The 25,154-nt window shown below is 38.3% G+C and overlaps 1 pseudogene; it reads right to left on the bottom strand.

Annotated features, from left to right (window-relative positions):
- Nucleotides 1-23,472: 23,472 nt before the first annotated feature.
- LOC111763789 (forkhead box protein I3-like) lies at nucleotides 23,473-24,503 on the bottom strand (annotated as a pseudogene).
- Between the last annotated feature and the right edge of the window lie 651 nt (nucleotides 24,504-25,154).

The raw sequence follows: 25,154 nt of genomic DNA, 5'->3' as shown, positions 1-25,154 counted from the left end.
TAACACTTCATATTTTCCTTTCAATGACAACTTTAGGTACAGATAGATCTTGCTGTGATTTTGCAAGAGAGAGAAGATGAAAACCTGAGTGTGTCAGATGAAAATCAACAATAACAACTAATTGTGTAGGGTGAGTTACCATCTCCTGACCTTCCTGGACACTTCTGATCTCTCAAAAATAAGTCTGATTCAACTTGTTTCTTGGAGAGTATAATGGATTCTTTCCCTAATGAGCAAAGTGGGATGAAGCTAGGGTTCTGTAATTCTCTTTTTACCAATTGTATCACTTAAGTAGAAGCTTAATATATATGAGTTTCTTGATCTGTTGTAATGGCTTGTAAGCACTATGCATTTTGCAGATGTACATATACTGTGATTGGTTATTAAATTTATATAATAATTTTCATTTATCTATACCCCACTCCCTGAATTCCAATAATTATAAAACTGATGTGATAGACTGATGACCCAAAAGATATCCAGGTCCTAATTCTCGAAACTTGTGAATGTTACCTTATATGGCAAAAGAGATTTTGCTGATGTGATTGAATATTAAAGATTTTGAGTTTGGGAGATTATCTTGGATTATCAAGTGGCCCTAAATGCAATCACAAGTATAAGAGGGAGGCAGAGAGAAATTCAACGTAGAAAAGAAGGTGGTCATGTGAAGGAAGCAGAGGGAAGCAGAGACAGAGAGAGGAGATACTATGCCATTGGTTTTGAAGATGGAGGAAGGGCCATGAGCCAAGGAATATAGGTGGCCTCTAGAAGCTGAAAAAAACGAGAAAACAGATTCTCCCCTAGAGCCTCGAGAGGGAGTACTCCCCTGCCAATATCTTGATATTGGTTAGTGAAACCCATTATGGACATCTGGCTTCCATAAGAGAAAAAATTTGATTTATTTTAAGCCACTAAGTTTGTGGTAGTTTGTTATAACAGCCATAGGAAACTAATACAAGTGGTATCATTAATAACTAAAATATATTGACAATATATTATTTTTCTTATTATGCAAGCACTGTGCAAAGTATTACACATGGAGTTTTCTAATTTTATACACACTAAACAATACAGTACAGTTATTGAAATAATTCTCATATTTGGATGATATAACTGAAGCTCAGAGAAGAGCTGGTATTCAAACCCATATCTGTTCAACTCCAAAACTCCTTTGTTTTCTAAATGTGTAAAAAGGTGTGTCCCCTAAAGGGTCAATACTTCAGGGAGGAATCACTGCTTCTCCTAGTGGGACCTGCACCATCAGAACCCCATCATGCAGCAGACAAAATTTTTGACATAGGAGAGAACAGATAAAAGTCTTCATTCATTCATTCATTAATTCAATCACTCATTCTTAAAGTATATTTTGCGTTCATAAAGATGAGGGGGAGACCATATTATGTCTTACAGTCTTGTTGCCAAAACAGGCATGCAGACTCAAAGTTGAGACTTTCATAAGTGTAATGCTAGGCCTACTATTCAGATGACAGATATCAGAGATAAGAAGATTTTGAAAGCAGCAAGAGAAAAGCAAAGCACCACATATAAGAGAAACTCAATAAGATTATGTGCCAACCTCTCTTCAGAAACCATGGAGGAGAGAAGAAAGTGATATGATATATTGAAAGAGAAAAACTGTAAGCCAAGAATTCTGTATCTGGCCCAGGTGTCCTTCGAAAATGAAGAGTTCAAATTCATCACAGACAAACAAAAGCTGATAGAATATGTTACCAAAAGACCAGAATTACAAGAGATACTAAAGGTAGTACTGTAGTCTGAAAGGAAAAAACAAGGGCAAGAGACTTGGAGAAGAGTATAGAAATTCAAATTATTAGAAAGTGTAAAAAAAAAAAAAAAAAAACAATGGTATGATATGACGACAGAAAGCCAAAGGACAAAATGGATGAAATAAGTAATGCCTTTACAGTTAGAACACTGAATGTTAATGGCTTGAACTCCCCAATCAAAAGACACAGACTGATAGAATAGATAATATATATATATATATATGAGACATCTATATGTTGTCTACAAGAGACTCAACTCAGATGTAAGGACATAACCAGGTTAAAAGTGAAAGAGTGGAAAAAGTTATTCCACACAAATAGTAACCAAAAAAGTAGTTTGGAGTAGTACTAATATTGGAAACATTGATTTTAAATACAAAACTGTTATAAGGGATGAAGGTCATTATATAATAATAAAAGGGGCAACTCAACAAGAGAAAATAGCTATTCTAAATATTTATGCACCTAACCTCAGTACCCCAAGACACATGAGATACACACTGGCAAAGCTGAAGACAGAAATAGATATCTCTACGATAATAGGTGGATACTTCAATACACCACTCTCAGTATTGGATACAACATCAGGACAGAGTATAAATAAAGAAACAAAGAGCTTGAATAATGTGATAAATGAAAAAGGCCTAAGGGACATCTGTAGAGCATTGTACCCCAAAACAGCAGGATGTACATTCTTTTCAAGTGATCACAGATCCTTCTCCAATATAGACCATATGTTGGATCACAAAACATGTCTCAATAAATTTTAAAAGATTGAAATTATACAAAACACTCTGATCATAACAGAGTGAAACTGGAAATCAATAATGGAAGGGAAAAGGGAAAATCCATGAATATATAGAGATTAAACAACACAATCTTAATCAGTGGGTCAAAGAAAAAATTGCAAGAGAATTCAGATAATATCTTGAGATGAATGAAAATGGGAACACAACATATCACATCCTATGGGACATCTCAAAGGCATAGCATACAAGGAAATTTATAGCCCTTAATGCTTACATTAAAGAAGAATAAAGAGCTAAAATTGATGATCTAACTGCACACCTGGAAGAACCAGAAAAAGAACAGCAAACTGATCCCAAACAAAGCCAAAGGAAAGAAATAGTAAAGATCAGAGCAGAAATAAATGAAATCAAGAACAAAGAAATAATTAAGAGAATCAACAAAACCAAAGGTTGGTTCTTTGAGATCAACAAAATCAGCAAACCCGTAGCTAGACTGACAAAGAAAAAAAGAGAGATGATGCAAATGAATAAAATCAGAATAAGAGGGGGGACACTGCCACTGACCCATAGAAATAAGAGATCATAAGAGGATACTGTGAACAACTGTATGCCAAAAAACTAGAAAATGTAGATGAGATGGGCAAATTCCTAGAAACACATGAACCATCTACACTGACGTTAGAAGAAACAGAAACTCAAAAAACCAGTCCCAAGTGAAGAGATTGAAACAGTCATCAAAAACCTTCTAGATATGAAAAGCCCAGGACCGGATGGCTTCACAGGTGAATTCTACAAATCATTCAGTGATGAACCAGTATTGATCTTGCTCAAGTTCTTCCAAAAAATTGAAAAGGAAAGAATGCTACCAGTCTCATTCTGTGAAGCCAACATCATCCTAATACAAAAACAAGTTAAAGATGCTATGAAAAAATAAAATGACAGACCAATCTCTCTAATGAATATAGATGCAAAAATCCTCAACAAAATACTTGTAAACAGAATCCAAAAGCACATTAAAAGAATTATATACCACAATCAAGAGGGTTTTATCCCAGGTATGCAAGGGTGGTTCAACAAAAGAAAATCGATTAGTGTAATAAATGACATTGATAAACTGAGGAAAAATTACATGACCCTCTTGATGGGTGCAGAAAAGGCATTTGATACAATATAGCACCTTTTCTTGATAAAAACACTCCAAAAGATTAAAAGATAGGAATAGAGGGAAGCTTTCTCAATATGGTTAAGTGCATATATGAAAAACCTACAGCTATCATTGCGCTCAATGGTGAAAGACTGAAATCTTTGCCACTGAGATCAGTAAAAAAACAAGGATGCCCACTGTCACCATTATTATTGAATATTGTGCTAGAAGTTCTAGCTAGAGCAATTAGGCTAGACAAAGAAATAAAAGGGACCCAAATAGGAAAGACAGAAGTAAAACTTTCTCTATTCACTGATGACATGATCCTATATCTAGAGAATCCTTAAAAATCCACAAAAAAGCTACTAGAAATAATAGATGAGTTCAGCAAGGTGGCAAGATACAAGGTTAATATGCAAAAATCAATAGCATTTCTATACACAACATATGTGCCTTCTGAGGAGAAAAATCAGGGGAAACAATTCTATCTATAATAGTAACTAAAACAGTGAAATATTTAGGGATAAACTTAGCCAAGAACATAAAGAACCTGTATTCAGAAACTACAAACTATTGCTAAAAGAAACTGAAGAAGATTGAAATGAATGGAAGGATATTCCGTGTTCATGGAATGGAAGATTAAATATCGTTAAGATGTCAATTCTACTCAAACTGATTTACAGATTCAACACAATCCCAATAAAAATCCCAATAGGCTTTTTTTCAGAAGTCGAAAAACCAATAATCAAATTTATTTGGAAGAGTAAGGGGTCCCAAATAGCAAAAAAATGTATTAAAAAAGAACAAATTTGGAGGGCTCTCATTTCTAGACTTTAAAGCATATTACTTAGCTACAGTGGTAAAAGCAACATGGTACTGGCATAAAGACAGACACACTGACCAATGGAACCAAATGGAGAACTCAGAAATTGACCCTCACATCTACAATCAAGTGATTTTTGACACAGCTCATAAGGCCACCCAACTGGGCCAGAACAATCTGTTCAACAAATTGTGCTGGGAGAACTGGATAGCCAGAACCATAAGAAATAAAGAAGATAGCTATCTCATACCTTATACAAAAATTAACTCAAAATGATTCAAAGACTTAAATATAAAAACCACAACCATAGAACTCCAAGAAGAAAATGTAAGAAAACATCTTCAAGATCCTGTGGTAGACAGTAGTTTCTTAAACCTTATGCCCAAAGAACGAGCAGCAAAAGGTAAACTAGATAAACGGGACCTCCTCAAAATTCAACACTTTTGTACCTCAAAGAACTTTGTCACAAGGGTGAAAAGGCAGTCGACTCAATAGGAGAAAATATTTGGGAATCACATATCTGATAAAGCTTTAACATTCATGATATATAAGGAGATCTTACAACTCAACAATAGAAAGACAAACTTATTAAAAAATAGGCAAAAGACCTGAAAAGACAACTGTACAAAGAAGAAATACAAATGACTAAGAAACATATGAAAATGTTCAACATCACTAGTGATTATGGAAATGTAAATCAAAACTACAGTGAGATATCATTTCATACCTATTAGACTGGCCGCTATTAAAAAGTCAGAAAACTGTAAATATTAGAAAGGATGTGGAGAGATAGATGTACTTATTCACTGTTGGTGGGAATGTAGAATGGCACAGTCACTGTAGAGGACTGTTTGGTATTTCCTAAGGAGCTGAAAATAGACTTGCCATGGGACACAGCAATACCATTGCTAGATATATACTCAGAAGAACTGAGAGCAGTGACATGAATAGATATCTGCACACTTGGTGTTCATAGCAGTGTTATTCATGATAGCCCAAAGATGGAAACAATCCAGGTGTCCATCAACTGATGAATGGATAAAAAAAATTGTGGAGTATACACACTATAGAACATTACCTAGTAGTAAGAGGAAATGAAGTTTATATAGTGGTAAAAGGAAATATATGACAACATGGATGAACCTGGAAGACATTATGTTGAGTGAAGCAGGCCAGACACAAAAGGACAAATACTGTATGATTGTCCAATATGAACTAAATATATTATTTGAAATATAAATATATTATGTGAAATATGAATATGCATAGAATTGCATATATAAGGCAGTTTTTCTTTGAAGCTGAACAAATTAAGTTAATAGTATAAAATACTAATATTAGACAAAAACAACAACAAAACATTATACTAAGTGAAGGAGAGCAGAAACAGAGCACTACATATTGTATGAGTCCATGTATATAAATATAAATATATATGAATTTATAATGATGAAATGAGATTAGTGATTATATGTGTCTAAGGAAGGAATGCTAAGGTATGTGGAGTTTTTCTTTTTGGAGTAATGAAATTGTTCTAAAATTTTTGAGATGATGAGCATACAACATTTTGATTATACTAAAAGCCATTGATTATACACTTTGGATAGAATAGCCAGAAACAGCAGCTATGTACAGTGGGGGAAGCATAGAGAGATTGAGAGGTGAGAAAATTTCTTGTTTGTCAGTTTTTGTTTATTGTTATTATTATTGAAATAATGAAAATGCTCTGATAATGATTGAAGTGATGAAAACACAACTATGTGATTATACTAAATACCATTGATTGTACACTTTGGATGAATTATTTGCTTTATTAGTATGTATCAATTAAATTGATTTGTTTTTTAAAAAAAGTTTGGAGGAGGGAGCGGATATGGCTCAAGCAGCAAGTGCCTGCTTCTCACATGGGACATCCCAGGTTGGGTCCCCTGTGCCTCCGAAAAATAAGAAAACCAACAACAAGCAAACAAAAGAAAAGGAAAAAAAACAACAACTCGGGAGTAGATGTAGTTCAGTAGTTGAATGCTGGCTTTCCACATACAAGGTCTGAAGTTCAATCCCCAGCCCTGGTTCCTCAAAAAAAAAAAAAAAATTGGGAGACCCAGATATGCACCAACATATAACAAAGGGAGAAATATACTAAGCAGAAAGCTGGAACACAAATGCAGTTATTTGAAAATAGGGTAATGTTTAAAGTCAGGATTAAAAGGGAATAGAAGAACACTGGCTTATATTTAATTCCTTTAGTAACCCAAAATGCCTGCCTCTTAGATTATTTATAAAACAAAACAAAAACGAAGTCTAATTTGGAGAGAGAAGTCATCCCTAAACTGACAAGCATGTATACACTGTATCATCTTTCCTGGTCCATCCTTCTTCTTCTTTCCTGAGCTAACAATGTCCACAAGGCTAACTCCTACAATACTTGAAGAAAGCATCATCCTCACCAGAAGCAAGTTAAATGTGTTTTTCATCAGTGTTCTCACCCTGTATGCAAACTTCAAATAACCTTGTTTGCATTGTTTTTATTTTTTTATTTTTTTTTAAAGATTTATGTATTTATTTCTCTCCCCTTCTCCCCCCACCCCAGTTGTCTGTTCTCTGTGTCTAGTTGCTGCATGTTCTTTGTCCGCTTCTGTTGTTGTTAGTGGCACAGGAATCTGTGTTTCTTTTTGTTGCATCATCTTGCTGCATCAGCTTTCCGTGTGTGTGGAGCCATTCCTGGGCAGGCTGCACTTTCTTTTGCGCTGCACAGCTCTCCTTATGGGGTGCACTCCTTGCGCGTGGCTCCCCTACACAGGAGACACCCCTGCATGGTAAGGCACTCCTTAAGCGCATCAGCACTGCACATGGGCCAGCTCCACATGGGTCAAGGAGGCCCAGGGTTTGAACCGTGGACCTCCCATGCGGTAGACGGACGCCCTAACTACTGGGCCAAGTCCGCTTCCCTGTTTTTATTATAGTACCTGGCACATGGTGCTTATGAGATGTAAATGAATGAGTTGATCTTATTAAGTACCCCTTAAAGGCCATGTGTTTGGACACATGCTATGGTACTGTGGTGGTTTGAAGCTGTATGGACCCCAGAATAACATGATCTTAAACCTAATCTATTCCTGTGGTGAACCCATTGCAAGTAGGACCTTTTAATGAGGCTAATTCAGTTAGGGTGTGGCCCACCTCAGTCAGGACAGGTCTTAATCCTATTACTGGAATCCTTTACAAGGACTAAAATTCAGACAGAGAGAAAGCTACAGAAGTGAAAAGCTAAAACACAGAAGGACCTGAGGAAAAAGAAGAGACCAAGTGATACTACCATGTGCCTTGCCATGTAACAAGTTAAGGACCAAGGATCTCCCCAGAATGCCACAGTCTCCAGGGAGAAAGCAATGCCTTGATGCCTTGATTTGAATTTTCTTTTTGCCTCAAAAGTGCAAGGTAATAAATTTCCATTGTTTAATCCAACCCATTTCATGGTATTTGCTGGAGCCTAGAAAACTATAACAGATGGGTATCTAACTCTAGAATCTTTTAACATTGCCATTTCATAAATCAAATTATAGAATACCTGAGAGCTTAAAATTCACACAGATACTATTACTTTCAGCAAAAGTGAGAACTGACAGAACTAAATCTGTGAAAGACATTCTTGGAGGAGAATAGGAAATAAACCCTTCCCCCACAGGCATGAAGACTATTATTTGTGAGATGACTATGATTATTTTTTCCATTCGTTTACATAACATGGTTTATTAGCAGCATGCTTTCCAATGAGCCTTGACACTGGTTTATCTGTGTCTCCTCTGTGTAATGTGGGCTTCCCCCCAGGTCAAATTATCTATTACAAGGAGACTCTCATTCTCTTTATGGCAGCATTTGCATATTTTTTTCATTTCCATAGAAACATCTCCACTAATTCAGAACTGCCTATGCCCTCTAAGACACAGATATTTATCTTTCAAACAGTGGGATTCATGTGACATAAGACGGATGAGAGCACTTCCCTACAATTCTTACCTTATAAGACTCTCCTTTTTAAAGGAATTTATTATGGTCTGCCTTTAGGTTATTTATATTTTGCTCCATGGCTGCTTTTCCAATAATGAGCTTAAATATAAGAAACATAAACCCATCTGGAAATAAAATTATGCACTAGCTTCATGACAAAAGATAATTACATTTTAATCAAGTTGTCATTTTGGAGATAGTAGGAGATGAAGTGTGCTATAAGCTGACATGGAAAGTGGAAAGCTTGTTCTTTCAAATATTCTCCACAGTGGCTGGGAGTACAAAGAATTTCAGTTTATAATATCCCACCTTGTAACTGGAAAATATCTGGGAGTTACCAAACATCTAGTTACTGAGAGTAATGGTATGGATATTCAGAGGACTAAAGGCAAGAATCAGCTTTTCTGTGCTCTGGCTTAGAACTCAGCTTGGCTACACTAAAAGCATTTGGATAAGTGCCCAGTTTCAAAACACAAGTCTTAATTTTTTTATTTTTTAACTTGTCTTCATCCTTAGAATCTCATATTACTTTAGGTTGGTAGGAGCTTGGCACTGGATTCTTTCTGACATGTTTATGGACAATGTGGAGAGTTGGCTGACATGGCAGAGAAAACTGATATTTTTAGGAAAAAAAGAAGAGTGTCACTGAAGTTATTTTTCCCTCTCAGCTCAGTTTTCTCCTGCAGCAATGAGCTGGGTCACTGGCTTTTCCTGGCTGAAATTTTCTTCTACCCTGAACTCTTGATAGCCACTATGATAAAAGGGCATGACCTTCCTCCAAGCATTTACTTAAGAAGAACACCAGGAAAGAGGGTAGGGCATAACCAAGATGGGAACAGTACAGCAGACTGCTGGAAAGGATACTGCGAATGCTTGTCTTCCTGTCACTACTTCTGCCACAGTGGAGAAACCATCACCTCAGAGAAAATCACACAGTCAAAGGAGTCCCGACATAGCAGGTTTCTGTTGTCCCATTTCCTTGACACCATCATTGCCTAAAGGGAGCAGGGAATAACAGTACTGGGACATCAGGACTCCACAGACCTCAACCTCACCACCGGATGCTCTGTAAGTCACTGATTGCCACTGACTGAACAGTTGCTGACCATAAGTCATTCCTCTGCCTTCCCCAGGTTCTCTGCACCCTAAGCATTGAGTCTGCACTCAGTGCCACTGCTCTTAACCTTCTCTCTTATTCCTCAGTGGATCTCAAACAAGGCAGACAAACCTTTCTACTCAGAGTGCAACCCTCTGACCAGCAGTATCAGTATCATCTGGGAGTTCGTTAGAAATGCAGAAAGTGAACCCAGTCCCACATCTCCCACGATGAGAATCTGCCTTTTAACAAGATCACCAGGTGATACATATACAGTATTAGAATGACAATGCTCTGTGATCAGTAGTCGGCTAGTGCAATTTAGCTTTAGTCTTGCTACCCCACCCCTCATAGCCTGAGAATCTATACACTTGGGCAATGCCTCTCTTCATTGTCCTACTCTGCACCTGGACTTGCACCCTAGATTCTACTCAGGATTCAAGCTTTCTCCTAGATGCAGTCTTACCCAGAAATCCAAACCCTTTAGCTAGGATTTGAGCTCATTAGCTCTTAGGTGGTAGGTTTGGTGGTGGAAGGCTGAGCTGTGTCTCTGGTCCCTGGTTGTGGTCCTTCTCTCAACAGCCAGGTGGCCAGAAATTATGGTTGCCACTAGCCTGACTTCCCTGTCTCCCTCTGCCATCTATCCTGTCTGTGACCATTTCCAGATCGGATTGCTGTGTGCATTGATGATGGTTGTTCAAACTAAGAATGACTTCATCATTTCATATACAACAGAAGTACTAAGGACACTGCTTCTGGAACTACTGCTTAACACCCTATTTAATGACATGTAGCTATAAATGTACCATCCTTGTTTTGTTCATTTTCCCTAAAGCCCAGTACAGCTGAGGGTCCAGAAGACCTCACAACTATAGTTAGTTGGGTTTTAGCAGCTGGTCACTGAAAAGAAGTTCTCTTCAAATGAGAGGTGAGAAGACTTAGAGCCTGAAACAGACTGACATACATACATTAGAAGCCTTTTTGTGAAAACTACTTGACTTAGTGGTCTCTAAAAATGAAAATAGTGGTTAATCATTCTCCAGATCCTATAAAGATTAATAATGGAATGCTATACAAAACCTTAATTGAATATAAAATGAGAAATGAGAATGAGTGAGAATGACTGTGGAGAGTACATTGCCTAGTGGTTTCTATATCGTGAGCTACAGACAACAAGCCATGAGAAAATCAGGGTTGATTCCAAATGGAAACTTCTTTTTCTGAAAAAAAAAAACCGTCGACAAATATCAGAGAGAAAAAATCAAGTGCAGGACACCAGATTCTTCTATGTTGGCTGTAGAGCAGAGATGGTAAAGGGAATTACCCACCAAATTAATATATTATGAGTACTCTTTCCTTAAGGTGACTCCCAAGATTGACCCTGAGCATGAAGGTCCAGATGGTTAGATTAAGCACACAGGACAGAGTCACACATCCTTGCTGGGCCTCTAAAGAAGTTGCTGGAATTAAAAACTGTCAACATTAGCACAGGATGGCAACAACTTTGCTGAGAAACAGGATTTTGATTGCAGGGTGACCAGTTTGGTTTGCATCAATATCTCTCCCCATTTGAGTGACCTATACTGGAGTTTGGTTCATATGAAAATAAACTGGAAAAAGAGGAAGGCTACACTGGGTGAGGCGAGGATGTGAGATTCTAAAGCAAGGTCATTTAGACTACAAGAAGTCCAAAGGAAGACCCAATGATTAAACACACACACACACACACGCACGCACGCACACATGCACACATGGTTTCTTAGTTTTCTAGGGCTGCTGTAACAAATAACCCAAAATCCAAACTGTGTAGGGGAGAAATCTTCCTTGTCTCTTCCTAACTTCTGGTGGTTTGCTGGCAATCCTTAGGCTTCAGTCTCTGCCTCAGTCTTCATTTGGCATTCTCCTCTGCGTCCATCTGTGTCTCTTATCATCCATCATATTGGATTACAGCCCCAACCTAATCAGTTTGGCCTCATCTTAACTAATAACAGCTAAAAAGCCCTATTTCCAAATAAGGTCACATTCATAGGAGTGGGGGTGAAGACTTAAACATGTCTTTTTGTTGGACACAATTTAATCTACAACATATGGTATAACCTTGCTCAATTCCTACATACCTCATACAGATAAGCTGTCATTTTGTGTCATGTACAGTTTTGATGAATTTTCATATAATCTTGTTTTATATGCCATCTATTGTCCCAATACCCACCAAAGTTCTTTAGAAAGAGAAAAAGAAGTAAATCAAATAATATTTAAGTGCTCACTTTTGTGCCAGGTAATTTATATACGTTGGCTCATTTATTCTTAGAACAACTTTATGGAGTAGCTATTATTATTACCATCCATGGAAAGGTGAAGAAGCTGAAGCCCAGAGGGATGAAGTACCTTGTTCATATAGTCAGTAAGTGGTAGAGCTAAGCTTTATATCTGACCTAAAAACAACCCAAATTCAAATATATGTGGCATATCTAGTTTCATATCTTTTGAAAACAACAATATTTAATATAAGAATAACTGATGTTTAAGTACTTACCATGTATCAAGGATTAAATACAAACTATTTAATTTAGTCTTTGCAACAATACCGTATTAGTTAGGGTTCTAGGGCAATAGGAAAAGACGTATCTGTAAATATTATGAGAATTCATAAAATTGTCTCATGTAACTATGGGAATGAACGAGTTCTAAGTCCACAGGGTGGGCTGCAAACTGGGAACTCTGATGAAGGTTTTCAATGAAAGTCGGCTGGCTGAAGTAGAGATGGAAATTCTCTGACTGCTGAAATTATCACTTCTAATTTTAAGGCCTTCAAATGATTAGATGAGACATCTATCATTGCTGAAGGTAATCTCCTCGTGCAATCAAATTACTGATGGTTTAAGTCCATGAAATGTCCTCACAGTAACAATTAGACCAGCTCTTGCTTGACCAAACAACCAGGCACCATTCCTGCCAAGTTGACACTGCCCAATCATCATGCGTACTATATATGGGTGCTACATTTGGGAAATGAGGAAACAGAGAAGAGTTCCATTGGTAGAGAGTGATGGGGTTGGAGCTGAACCCAGACCAAACTAATTTCTCTTAACCATTATCTACCTTTTTAATTTCAGTTTGATTATTACTGAAAGTTCATAAAACTATACATGATGGGAAGCAGATGTGGACAAGCAATTGGGTGCCCACCTACCACACAGGAGGTCCTGGGTTCAGTTCTGGTGCCTCCTAAAGAAGATGAGCAAGGGAAGAGGATGTCACTCAACCCCTTGGGCACCTACCAACCACATGAGAGGTGCCAGGTTCAGGTCCCAGTGCCTCCTAAAAGAAGACAAGCAGACGCCACCTCCCACCTCAATGAGCTTAAACACCACTTCCTGCCGCAACAAGATAGACTCCAACTCTGCTGCAAAAAGCAGCTGTCACAAGCCAGCAAATGCCATAGCCCATGGGGAGCAGGTATGGCTCAGGCTGTTGGGCACTCACCTCTCATGTGGGAGGTCCTGGGTTTGGTTCCTGGTGCCTCCTGAAGAAGGTGAGCAAACAATGAGCAGACAGACAAGAGAACCATCTGGGAGAGATGGGACTAAATAAAGAAAAAATAAAGCAAATAAAATTAACCTTCAGAAAAAAGAAGAAGCAAGACAGTGAGCTGAAGTGATGGGCTGGTGTAGCTACCTGACATAAACAATATGACACAATGAAGAGACACAATGAGGAAATACAATGAGAGAACAAATGAGGAGCAGAGGTGGCTCAAGTCAATGGGCACCTCCCTTCCACATGGGAGGTCCCAGGTTCCATCCCTGGTGCCCTCCCCCCAAGAAAAAGAAGGCAAACACACAATGAATGGACACAGAGAGCAGACAGCAAGCACAAAAACAAAATACAAAAATGAGGGGGGGGGGCGAAAGAAAGAAAATAAATCTTAAAAAAAAAAAACTGTACATAACAAAAAATGGCAGCTTATCTGTATGAGACACATAGGAATTGAGCAAGGCTATACCAGATGTTATAGATTAAGTTGTGTCCACCAAAAAGACTTCCGTCTTTACCCCTTACTCCTGTGAATGTGACCTTATTTGGAAATAGGGCTTTTTAGATGTTGTTATTTAAGATGAGGCCAGACTGGATTAGGTTGGGACCATAATCCAATATGACAGGTGTCCTTAAAAGAAAGTGAGAAAATACACAGATGAACACAGTGGAGAACACTAAGTGAAGACTGAGGCAGAAATTGAAGCCTAAGGATTGCCAGCAAACCCCCGGAAGCTAGAAAGAAGCAAGGAAGAATTCTCCCCTACAGAGTTTGGGTTATTTGTTACAGCAGCCCTAGGAAGCTAAGAAAATGTGTGTGTATGTGTGTGTGTACATTCACACACACATACCCACATTTAAATCAATGCATGCAACAATAGGTAATATGCTTCATGTATTAGCTCCAAATATTCAGCTAATTAGATAAGACATTTTTCAGGATAATTGAATAAATTTTATTTTTGGACCTCATTAAACTAAAAGTCCCTTTCTATCTTAAAAATTAAACTTTTGGAAAAAGATCCATTTGAACTGCAATTAAATAGCAGTCATCTAAATAATTAAACAATAGGGTGCCTATGTATAGCAACTATTAGACAGTTTTTCTCTATCTATTTTAAAGACTTGTGGGTGCATGCTATGCAAATGAGTTTTTAGGGATTTTTCATTATCATAAGTAGATTGTTAAATTTAAGTAACTTAAGCAGCTCAGACACTGTGAGTCATAGTATTTTCATTCTTTTCTAGAATGCCTTTACTTCTGTGACAGCCACCCAGTAACAATGGAGCCACATGATGAATGCAGGAGCTCTGGGAGCTCAGAGTTCATGGGCCTCTGTTGTTACCTCAGGTGTTCAGATGCACTGGAACCCTTTCCACCCACAGGCTGTAATGAAATGAAGATATCTCTCCCTAACTCTTCATGATGTGTGGAGCAGCAGGTTTGTCAGATGAGCTGGTAACTATTCTTTCCTTGATACCAAGTAAGAGGTCCTTTAGCTTAACTGACTATTTTGCAGTCGGTGTTTCTCATTGCAGAGTTAAAATCTTACCTGTGGTCAGGATCAGAGGTCAGAATCCAAGAGCGAAGGACTCTTGTGATAAATCAAAACATAAGTGGACTGAGGAATATAACCTTCTTTTCACTATTTAATCCCATGCACCTTTCTCCCACAGACTGCAATGAAATATTTGACCTATATGTTATGAATTTATTTAGAGCAGTTTCCAAAACCTGATATTACTACCCTTAAGGCATCCCCATCTTCCCTAAAATCAGCAGGGGAGAAAAAACACAGAATCTTGGTGTGGATCTTTTTTTTTTTCCTAGTTTGACAGAGCAGCTGTGAGAAAAAAATCTTCCTCAAATTCCCCCTTTCAGAATTACTCTCACTCCCACTCCTCTATTCTACCTGACATCTCCACATGGATGCACAGGTCTCTAGCTCTGTATCTCTTCTCTTCCAGTTTGCTCACCTGTACCAAATGAATGGGTACATTCATTTGAAAATTACCTTCATTTCTAAGTACCTCAACTCCCAGATATCAGACTTGAAGCTCTGCCTAATTGACTTTCTTGTCTCTCTTTTTTTTCTTGCTCCTATTGCTTTTTAACTTGGCAGGCAGTGGAAAGTAGTGGAAAGGGCATGGCTTATACTATTAGATTCAAATTCGAATACACCCTCTGTGACTGAGCACAAGTTACCTAACCGCTCTGGACCTCCATTTCCTCCATTGTAATGTGTGGATAATGTTACCCATCTCAGAATAAGTGTAGGAAGACGTATTAGCTTTCCCCTACTTCTCCTGACCACCTTTCCTTTCCCTTCCCCTCCCCTCCTTCTCTGTCACCAAAACTCTGAGTTCCCTGGCATTTCCCTTTTGTGTCTTAGAAATTTCTAGCTCTGCTTTCCTCTGTCCTGGATTCCGTGGGTCACATTTCAACTCTACATTCACTAAGATTCTGGTCCTCCACTGTCTGCCATATAACTCTGACAATCCTTAACCCTGGATAAATCCTAACGTCTGTTTACTCTGGGTTATTGAGTGTTGATGGCTTGAATCACATGGCAGTCCTTCACACTGATTTTAGCAGTTATTTCAGGAAAGGTTTTATCATAACAGTTCTTTTTATTGCAGGTGAGCTCTGAACCACTTGGGCTGAAATAAACTAACATTCCTTTGAAAACCACCATGTCCCTGCCCACCCCACCCCTGCCTCTGCTCCTCCCCTTGGAGTCCTCTTTGTCAATAATACTCCCACTATACATCATAATTCAAAGTAGGAATCTTGCAGTCATAGTGACCAAATGCTCCCTCAATCCCCCATGTCTAATCAGTCTCTACATTCTAACATGTTTAAGATATTTCTCTTACTCATCCTTACCTTCCTTTTCCCGTAGCTACTACCCTTCAGGCTTGTATACTCTTCTGAGTTCTTTGATTTCATTAGGTTAATATTTAGTGTTTGTATCATTAGGACCATTTGCCATCTTTGTGTTCTGTTTTCAGTGATATTTCTTGACTTTACTCAATCTATATGACTTTTTAACATGATTCTCAAGGTAAAATTGATATATAATAAACTTCACATATTTAAAGTGTACAATTTGATATGTTTTGACATATGCTTACATCTGTGAAACTAACCTCACAATTAAGATAATGAATATATCCATTCATTCCCCCAAACTTCCTCATGCTCTTTTGTACTCCTACCTCCCAACTCTGCCCCCTGCCCAATGTCAGCAACCACTGACCTTTCTGCCACTGTTGATTAGTTTGCATTTACTTGAATTCTAAATAAGTAGATTATATGTTTGTACTCTTTCTTTTTTCTGATTGTTTTGACTCAGTATAATTATTGTTAATTTTTTTAGGAGGTACCGATCATTGAGCCTGGGACTTCATACATGGGAAGAAGATGCTCAAGCCACTGAGCTGCACCTGCTTCCTTCAGCATAATTATTTTAATATTTAACTGTGTATCAATACTACACTCATTTTTATTGCTGAGTAATATTCCTTTATACAGATATACCACAAATTTATCCATTCATCTGTTAATGAACATTTGGGTTATTTCTAGTTTGGGGCTATAAAAAAGAAGATGCTATAAACCTTTGTGTTCAAGCCTTTGGTAGACAAACATTTCCATTTCTTTTGGATTAATATTAATAACAGAATGCCTGGGACTAATATGGTCTAAAAGAAACCAGCCAACTGTTTTCCAGAGTGATTATAAAATTTTACATTCCTACCAGCAGTGTTATGACAGTTTGAATTGTCCTACATCCTCACCAACATTTGGTATAACTAAGTTTCTTAATTTTAGCTATTCTATAAGGTATGTAATGGCACTTCATTTTGCTTGTTTATGAATTTAAGTCTCCACTGATCTTTCATGCTTCTGAACATTTTGCCTGCATAGGCACAACTTTTGTTCTGGACTATCTTTAAAAGGATATTTGTATAGTAAACAGCCTTGGAAGATAAGAGATAATTTCTCCTGGGCAGGCATACTTTACTGTTCAGTATAAAAGACTCGAATTCCCTAACGTCAGAGATCCTCTGAACTGTATGTGCAGCATCTGTGTGAGCCCCTTTGCATCACCCTTTTGGGATTTGCAGCACAGGGGAAACTAAGCAAACCTGATGCTTATGCTGCTTCCTGTGACTTGGGCAACAAAATTCTTTGTCTCTGACCCAGTCTCATGACTTCTGTCAGCATTCATAAAACAGTAACAGAGTAAGTCCTTAGCTTGCAGCTAGGATATAATCTCAGATCCTATAAAATCCTGGATAGTTTTAATTTTCATTTCTGTAAAGACAAATGATGTTAAGTATCTGTTTATGTGCTTATTTACCATCCATATATTATTTTAATGAAGTGCTATTTAAATAATTTCCTCATTTTTAATTTTTTGTTATTATTTAGTATTAAACATTCTTTGTATATCCTAGATACAGGTACTTCATCAACTACATGACTCTCAAATATTTTCTCTCAATCTGTAGGTTTTTCTTGATAATCTCTTAATATTATCTTTGAAAGAACAAATATATTTAATTTTTCTGAAGTCTGATTCATCAATTCTTTCTTTTATGCATTGTGCTTTTAGTGTCTCAACTAGGAAATATTTTCTCACCCAAGTCACTAAGATTTTTTCCTATATTTTCTTATAGAAGATATATAGACTTAGACTTCACTTTTAGGTCTTTTATTAATTTTGAGTTAGTTTTTGTATACGGTATGAGGTATAGGTTGCTCTCTTCTTTCTTTCTCTTTCTCTCTCTCTTTTTTCACACATGGACATCCAATTGTTCCATAACCATATGTTGAAAGAACTGTCTGTTCTACAATGAATTACCTTCTTATCCTTGTTGAAAAGCAAGTGACCATATATGTGTAGGCTTACTTTTGAATTCTCTTATATTCTTTGATCTCTTTGTGAATCTGGATGCCAGTATCATACTACTTCAATTGCTACAGCTTTAAAGTAAGTCTTGAAGTCAGGTAGTATAATTTCTTCAGTTATTTTCTCCTTATTAAAACGTTTTTGTGTTGTTGTTGTTTTTTGCTATTCTTAGTCCTTCGCTTTTCCATATGCATTTTAGAATCAGCTTGTCAATTTCACATTAAATCACTTTGAGGAGAATGACATCTCCATAACATTGAATATTCTGATCCACGAACATGGTATATCTCTCCATTTATTTATATCTTCTTAATAGAAGTAGAGAGAATGGATATTTTTGTTTTGTTTCTGATATTAGAAGAAGTCAGTCCTTTGCCACTAATAATGGTGTTAATTTTAGGCTTTTAGTAGGTGTCCTTTACCTTATTGAAGACAATTCCTTTCTGTTCATACTTTGCTGAAGGTTTTTTGTTTTTGTTAGTTTTTTGGTAATCAGGAATGAACTTTGGATTTTGTCATATACTTTTCCTGTGTCTATTCAGATGATCATTGAGTTTTTCTTTTTTAGACAGGTAATATGGTGAATTATATTGATTAGGTTTCAAATGTTAAATTAACTTTGTATTCCTGGAATAAACCCCACTTTGTTTATATGTTATTCTTTTTATATATTGTTGGATTATATTTGCTAAAATTTCCTTTAGAGATGTTTGCACCCATGTTAATGAGGGGAATTGGCGTAGTTTTCTTTGCTTGTCATATGCTTGTCCGGTATTTGCATCAAAATAATGCTTGCCTCATGGAATGAATTCAGAAGAATTTCTTCCTCTTCAATTTTTCATATATTTGTGTAGAGTTGGTATCATTTCCCCCTTTTCCTACTTGGAAGAACTGATCAATAAAGTTCTCTGAACCTAGAGTTTTCTTTGTATTAAGATTTTAAACTATAAATTCAATTGTTTTAATAGATTTAGAGCTATTTTGTTTATCTACTGCTTCTTGAATGAGCTTTGATAGTTTGTCTTTCAAGGAATTTATCCATTCCATCTAAGTTGTCAAATTAATTGGCATAAAGTTGTTCATTATATCATTACATCTTTTGTTTTTAAACATTATATCATTACATCTTTTGTTTTAAAAGTAGCAAGAAAATGTACCACTTAAAAGTTCATTTCTCATGATTTGCAGCAGGCAGTGTGCTTTCTTGGGAAAAAAAGAACTTTGCCCCAGTTCATGTTATAAATTCATTTATATAAAATTGTGTTAGAAACAATATTTATAGGGGAGTGAATATAGCTCAGTGGTTGAGCATCTGTTTCCCATGTACAAGGTTCCAGGTTCAATCCCTAGTACCTCCAAAAATATATATATATTTATAGAAGTCCATGCAATTTATCAAATACAAAATATCCTTAGAAACCATTCTTCACATACACAGTGTAAGGATATATAGTCTTTGGTTTTCTATCTGTATGATATTTTAAAACAGTTAATGCTAATATAATTTATACCTCAGTAAAGCTGTTTTATAATAGGTCTTTTCTGTATGTATATTTCAAAATATAAAAGACATTTTTCAGTAATGCTGTCTCAGAAAGCAACACATGTGGAAAGGTTTTTTTTTCCCCAAGATTTATTTTTTTTATTTATTCCTCTCCCTCCCAACCCCCCCCTCCACCCGCCAACCCCCCCCCCCCCAGTTGTCTGCTCTCTGTGTCCATTCACTGTGTGTTCCTCTGTGACCACTTCTATCCTTATCAGTGGCACGGGGAATCTGTGTCTCTCTTTGTTGCGTCATCTTGTGTCAGCTCTCCGTGTGTGTGGCACCACTTCCTGGGCAGGCCACACTTTCTTTAGCACTGGGTGGCTCTCCCTATAAGGCACACTCCCTGTGTATGGGGCTCCCCTATGCAGGGGACACCCCTGCATGGCACAGCACTCCTTTCACACATCAGCACTGTGCATGGGCCAGCTCCACACAGGTCAAGGAGGCCCGGGATTTGAACTGCGGACCTCCCATGTGGTAGGCAGATGCCCTATCCATTGGGCAAAGTCTGCTTCCCTGGAAAGGTTTTGAATATTTTAGTTTGTGTCCCTTTTTCTAAAATTTCTTTTAGAAAAAGGAATTTTCCTTCATGACATTGCAATGACAGATACAGACCATTATAAATTTTGTCAAAACATATAAAATTGTGCAGGGCAAAGTGTAAATTATAATGTAAACAATAGTCCTTTGTTAGTACAATGCTTCAATATGTGTTCATCAATTGTAACAAATGTATCATACCAATAAAAGACTGATGATTTGGAAAACTGTGGGAGGAGGAAGGGATGGGAGATATGGGAATCCCCTACATTTTTTTAAAAGATTTATTTAAGAATTTATGCCCTATATAACTATGCATTTAAATTTTTTACCGCAAATTGTTTTATTGTATTCAAATTATAAAAATTCCATTAAAAACTATTTTCAATAAAATTCTAACAATACTTCCTTAAAAGGGGAAAATACAGTAATTATGCTAAAAAAGACAGACCACCAGGCTGTCATATACCAGAACAATGGTTACCCTAGACTTTGGGAATTCAGCAACAGGAATGACAGAAGCAAAGTCCACACTTGCTGCTTAGGAAAACATTTCTAATGGTTTTCATTCCCGCCAGAATCTTTGGTCAAATTTGATCCACTCCTGACCCTGTGAATTTATTTTTGCCTGTAGATACTGACTTCTTGGTTTTTAGGAACTAGAACATAGAGGTTATGAGCACCAGCCCCGGAGTCTGCCGGATTTGCCAGAGTCTGCCTGGATTTGATCCTGCATCCACAATTTACTCTCTGTTGCTTTGGGCAATTACCTAACATCTCAAGAGGTTCACTTTCCTCGTATGGAAAATGAAGGCTCATCATAATAATTGTCTCCTAAGGTTGATGTGAGGATTACATGAGTGAATACATGTGAAGTATCTGGAACAGAGACGGTACACAGGGCTTGGCTCGAGTTGATGGTTCATTGCTGTTAGTGTACAATAGTTACCACTTTTTTGTATAAGCAGAGGAGGTTCATGAGTTGGATAGAGTTCAAGATTAGCAGTGTTTTCTAACTCAGTGTTTTAAAAACTTTAAAAGAGGCAAAGAACAGAAAGATGGCAATTTCATATAAAAATCCTGGCTTTTCCAGAAAGTCAGAATTTTGCTATGCATGAGATAACTAGCTGCCCACAGCAGAATTCAGTTGTTTTTTCTCAACGACTCCCAACTGCTTCACTTGCCATTTGTAACTGCTATTATTGGTTATAGGCTGGTGCAAAAGTAATTGCGGTTTTCCATTGTTGGTATCTGCCATTAGATATTGGCATAGATTCTTTTTTTTTTTTTCAGATTTATTTATTTATTTCTCTCCCTGCCACCTTCCCCCCAAGTTGTCTGAGCTCTGTGTCCATTTGCTGTGTGTTCTTCTGCACCCTCTTGTATTCTCATCAGGCGGCACTGGGGAACTGTGTTTCTTTTTGTCATCTTGCTGCATCAGATCTCCATGTGTGTGGAACCACTCCTGGGTGGGCTGCGGTTTGGCACAGTGTAGCTCTCCTTACACAGGGGCCACTCCTTGTGGGGGGGGGCACTCTTACGCGGGAGCATCCCTGCATGAGCCAGCAGTCCTTGCGCACAGCAGCACTGCACATGGGCCAACTCACCACATGAGCCAGGAGGCCCTGGATATCGAATTCTTGGATCTCCTATACGGTAGGCGAACATTCTATCTGTTGAGCCACATCCGCTTCAGGGCATAGATTCTTAAATAAATGTGGTTACGTTATACATCATTTTAACATGCATTTCTCACTTTATGTTTATTTTGCTAATGACTTATTAGTTGCTGTTTATTTTATATTCATTTTAGACTATGGAAATGATGTTAGAGAAAAAGCAAATTCAAACTATTTTCTTATTTGAGTTCAAAATGGGTGTTAAAGCAGGAGAGACAACTTGCAACATCAACAACGAATTTGGCCCAGGAACTTTAAGAGCATACAGTGCACAGGTGGTTCAAGAAGTTTTGCAAAAGGGATGAGAGCCTTGAAGATGAGGAGTAAGTGGCTGGTCAACGGACGTTGACAACAACCAATTGAGAGCCATCATCAAAACTGGTCCTCTAACAACTACACGAGAAGTTGCCGAAGAACTCAATGTCGACTATTCTAAGGTCATTCAGCATTTGAAGAAAATTGGAAAGGTGAAAAACTCGGTAAGTGGGTGCCCAAAATTTTTAAAAAATCATCATTTTGAAATGTTATCTTTTATGGCAACCAGGAATGACCACCAGCTCAGTGTTGAACTGAGAAGAAGCTCCAAAGCACTTCCCAAAGCCAAACTTGAAAAAAAAAAAAAAAAGGTCACAGTTGCTTTTGGTGATCTGCTGCCGATCTACAGCTTTCTGAATCCTGGTGAAACCATTACATCTGAGAAGTATGCTCAGCAAACTGATGAGCTACATGGAAAACTGTAATGCCCGCAGCCTGCACTGGTCAACAGAAAGTGCTCAATTCTTCTCCAGGACAATGCCTGACCACCACATGTACAACCAAGACTTCAAAAGTTGAATGAACTGGGCTATGAAATTTTGCCTCATTCACCATATTCACCTGACCTCTTGCCAACCAACTACCACTTCTTCAAGCATCTGGACAACTTTTTGCAAGGAAAACACTTCTACAACCAGCAGGATGCAGAAAATGCTTTCCAAGAGTTCACTGAATCCCAAAGCACAAATTTTTGTGCTACAGGAATAAACAAACTTATTTCTCATTGGCAAAAACATGTTGATAGTAGTGGTTCCAATTTTGACTAATAAAGAGTTGTTTGAGCCTAATTATAATGATTTAAAATTCATGGTCCAAAACCACAATTCCTTTTGCACTGACCTAACTACTACTCAACTTCATTGGTTCATGTTGATTAGCTGACCCATATACCCATCGGTATTGCAACTTTATATGCAATGATGAAGAAAATAAACATCCTTCCCGCCCTTATAGGGTTTGCTGCCCCAGAATAGAATGAGATGAATGTCTCTCTAAGGACATTTACCCAGAGAACCCTGTTAAATTTTGCTGGGTTAAGTTAACTACAACCTAGCTATTCCAAGTGTGGTCAATGGGAGCAGACAGAAATGAGGACCCTCAGGTCCTAACCCAGACCTACAGAGTTGAAATCTGCATTTTAAGGAGATCTCATGAAAGACTGCACATGGAAGACTGAGAAACAACGCTCTAGGCCTCAGAACTCTCCACAGGGTAGATGAGGCTGTTAACCATGCTGAAGTTGTAAATGGGTCTGCTCTCTCTCGCCCCACCGGCACTGGCAGGAAGATTTCTATTTGTTATTGTTATTGCAAGCTGTCTCACAAGACCTCATAGATGGAGCAGGTGGGGGTGTGGGTCAGGGAGGGGCATGCTGCTGGAGGGCAGTTGGACCCCCTGGATCTCTAGGTGGCAGCTGCTGGGAAGGGCTTCCTGGGTGGTCCTGCTGCTGCTGACATTTAAGGTGCTGAGGCTGCTGAAGAAGGTTTTGAGGCAAGAGAAGCATAATTCTTTCAGAGATGAGGCTATACTCTTGGTGTCCTTGGAGGCTGTAGGGACTAGGATGGCCTTAGGAAAGAGAAGGGGCTGTCTCCTTCTGGTTTCCCATGAACTTCAGCCCCCAGTTCTAAGGATAGCCCTTCTTCTGACTAAATGTCCCTGTGGCCATTGTGGAGTTGCCAGTTTAGCCACAGAAAGTTGCTTTTGTTTGTTGTATAAGTTCCCATTATAAAACATTTTCTCACAGTTTGGATCTAGGGCCCAGTAATTGCCATTCCCTGGGTCATTGTCATCATGGGGAACCTTCTTGAAGGAGTCATTTAGCAACAGGTTGTATCAGATGGAGTTCTGCCAGCCAGCCTTCTTGTGCCAGTAGAAATTGAAGCTATCAGTCGAAATGGTCAATGTTGCTGAGCATGAGCTTGTACTTGGGCACTCTCTGGATGACCATGGTGATAAGCACAAAGTAGAAGTGGGGCAGGCACACATCTTCATGAGGTCCTAGAGACTGGCCGTGGACAGCCATCTCACCTCACCAGAGCCCTGAGAACAAGGCAGGTGCAGGCTCAATGAATGGCATCTGCATGCACCCAAAGGTGCCAGCAGTGTTCAGAGGCTCCACGATGGGCACCCAAGTACACAGCAGTGAGTGAGCCTCCCATGCGAGGACTATTGAGTCACATGTAGGGACTGTTGGTGGTAAGCAAGCCTGGCAGAGGCAAGGCATAGTCCGTTAGCCTAAAGAGTGTTCTGGATGCTGGCAGCATATCCGGGACTGTGGCTGTTGCAGTGACAGCAGCAGTGGGCCCAGGCAGGCTGGGCTGTGAGTACACACTCAAGTTTTTGCCACAGTAGAGGGCCATGTTGCCAGGCATCAGTGGGTGTGGCATGGCTGTGGCCAGGGGTGAGCAGGGCTTGCCTTACCACCCTCACAAGATCATCCTTTTGGGAACAAACCCTGTGGTGCCCCCTTGACCCTCACGTGTGCCCATTATATACATCTTTTTAATCTTTTTTTTTTTTTAAAGATATATAGGTCACACAAAATGTTACATTAAAAAATATGAGGTTCCCATATCCCCACTCCCCACACCCCCCACTCTTCCCACATCAACAACTTCTTTCATTAGTGTGTTACATTCATTGTATTTGATGAGTACATTTTGGAGCATTGCTACACAGAATGGATTATAATTTATGTAGTAGTTTACACTCTCTTCCAGTCCATTCAGTGGTTTATGGCAGGATATACAATTTCCTGCATCTGTCCCTGCAATATCATTCAGGATAACTCTAAGTTCCGAAAATGCCCCAATATCACACTTCTTTTTCTCTCTCCCTGCCCTTAACAACTCCATGGCCACTGTCTCCACCTCAGTGATATTATTTCTTCCATTGCTAAAGTCACAATAATTCTACAGTAGAATACCAGTAAATCCACTCTAATCCATATTTTATTCCTCCAACCTGTGGACCCAGAGATGGCGATGTTCACTCCACCTCTAAATTGAGAG

This window comes from Dasypus novemcinctus, chromosome 4 (assembly GCF_030445035.2).
Source record: "Dasypus novemcinctus isolate mDasNov1 chromosome 4, mDasNov1.1.hap2, whole genome shotgun sequence".
NCBI lineage: Eukaryota > Metazoa > Chordata > Mammalia > Cingulata > Dasypodidae > Dasypus > Dasypus novemcinctus.
Note: the sequence above shows the minus strand (reverse complement) of the source record. Positions and strands in the feature narration are given on the sequence as shown.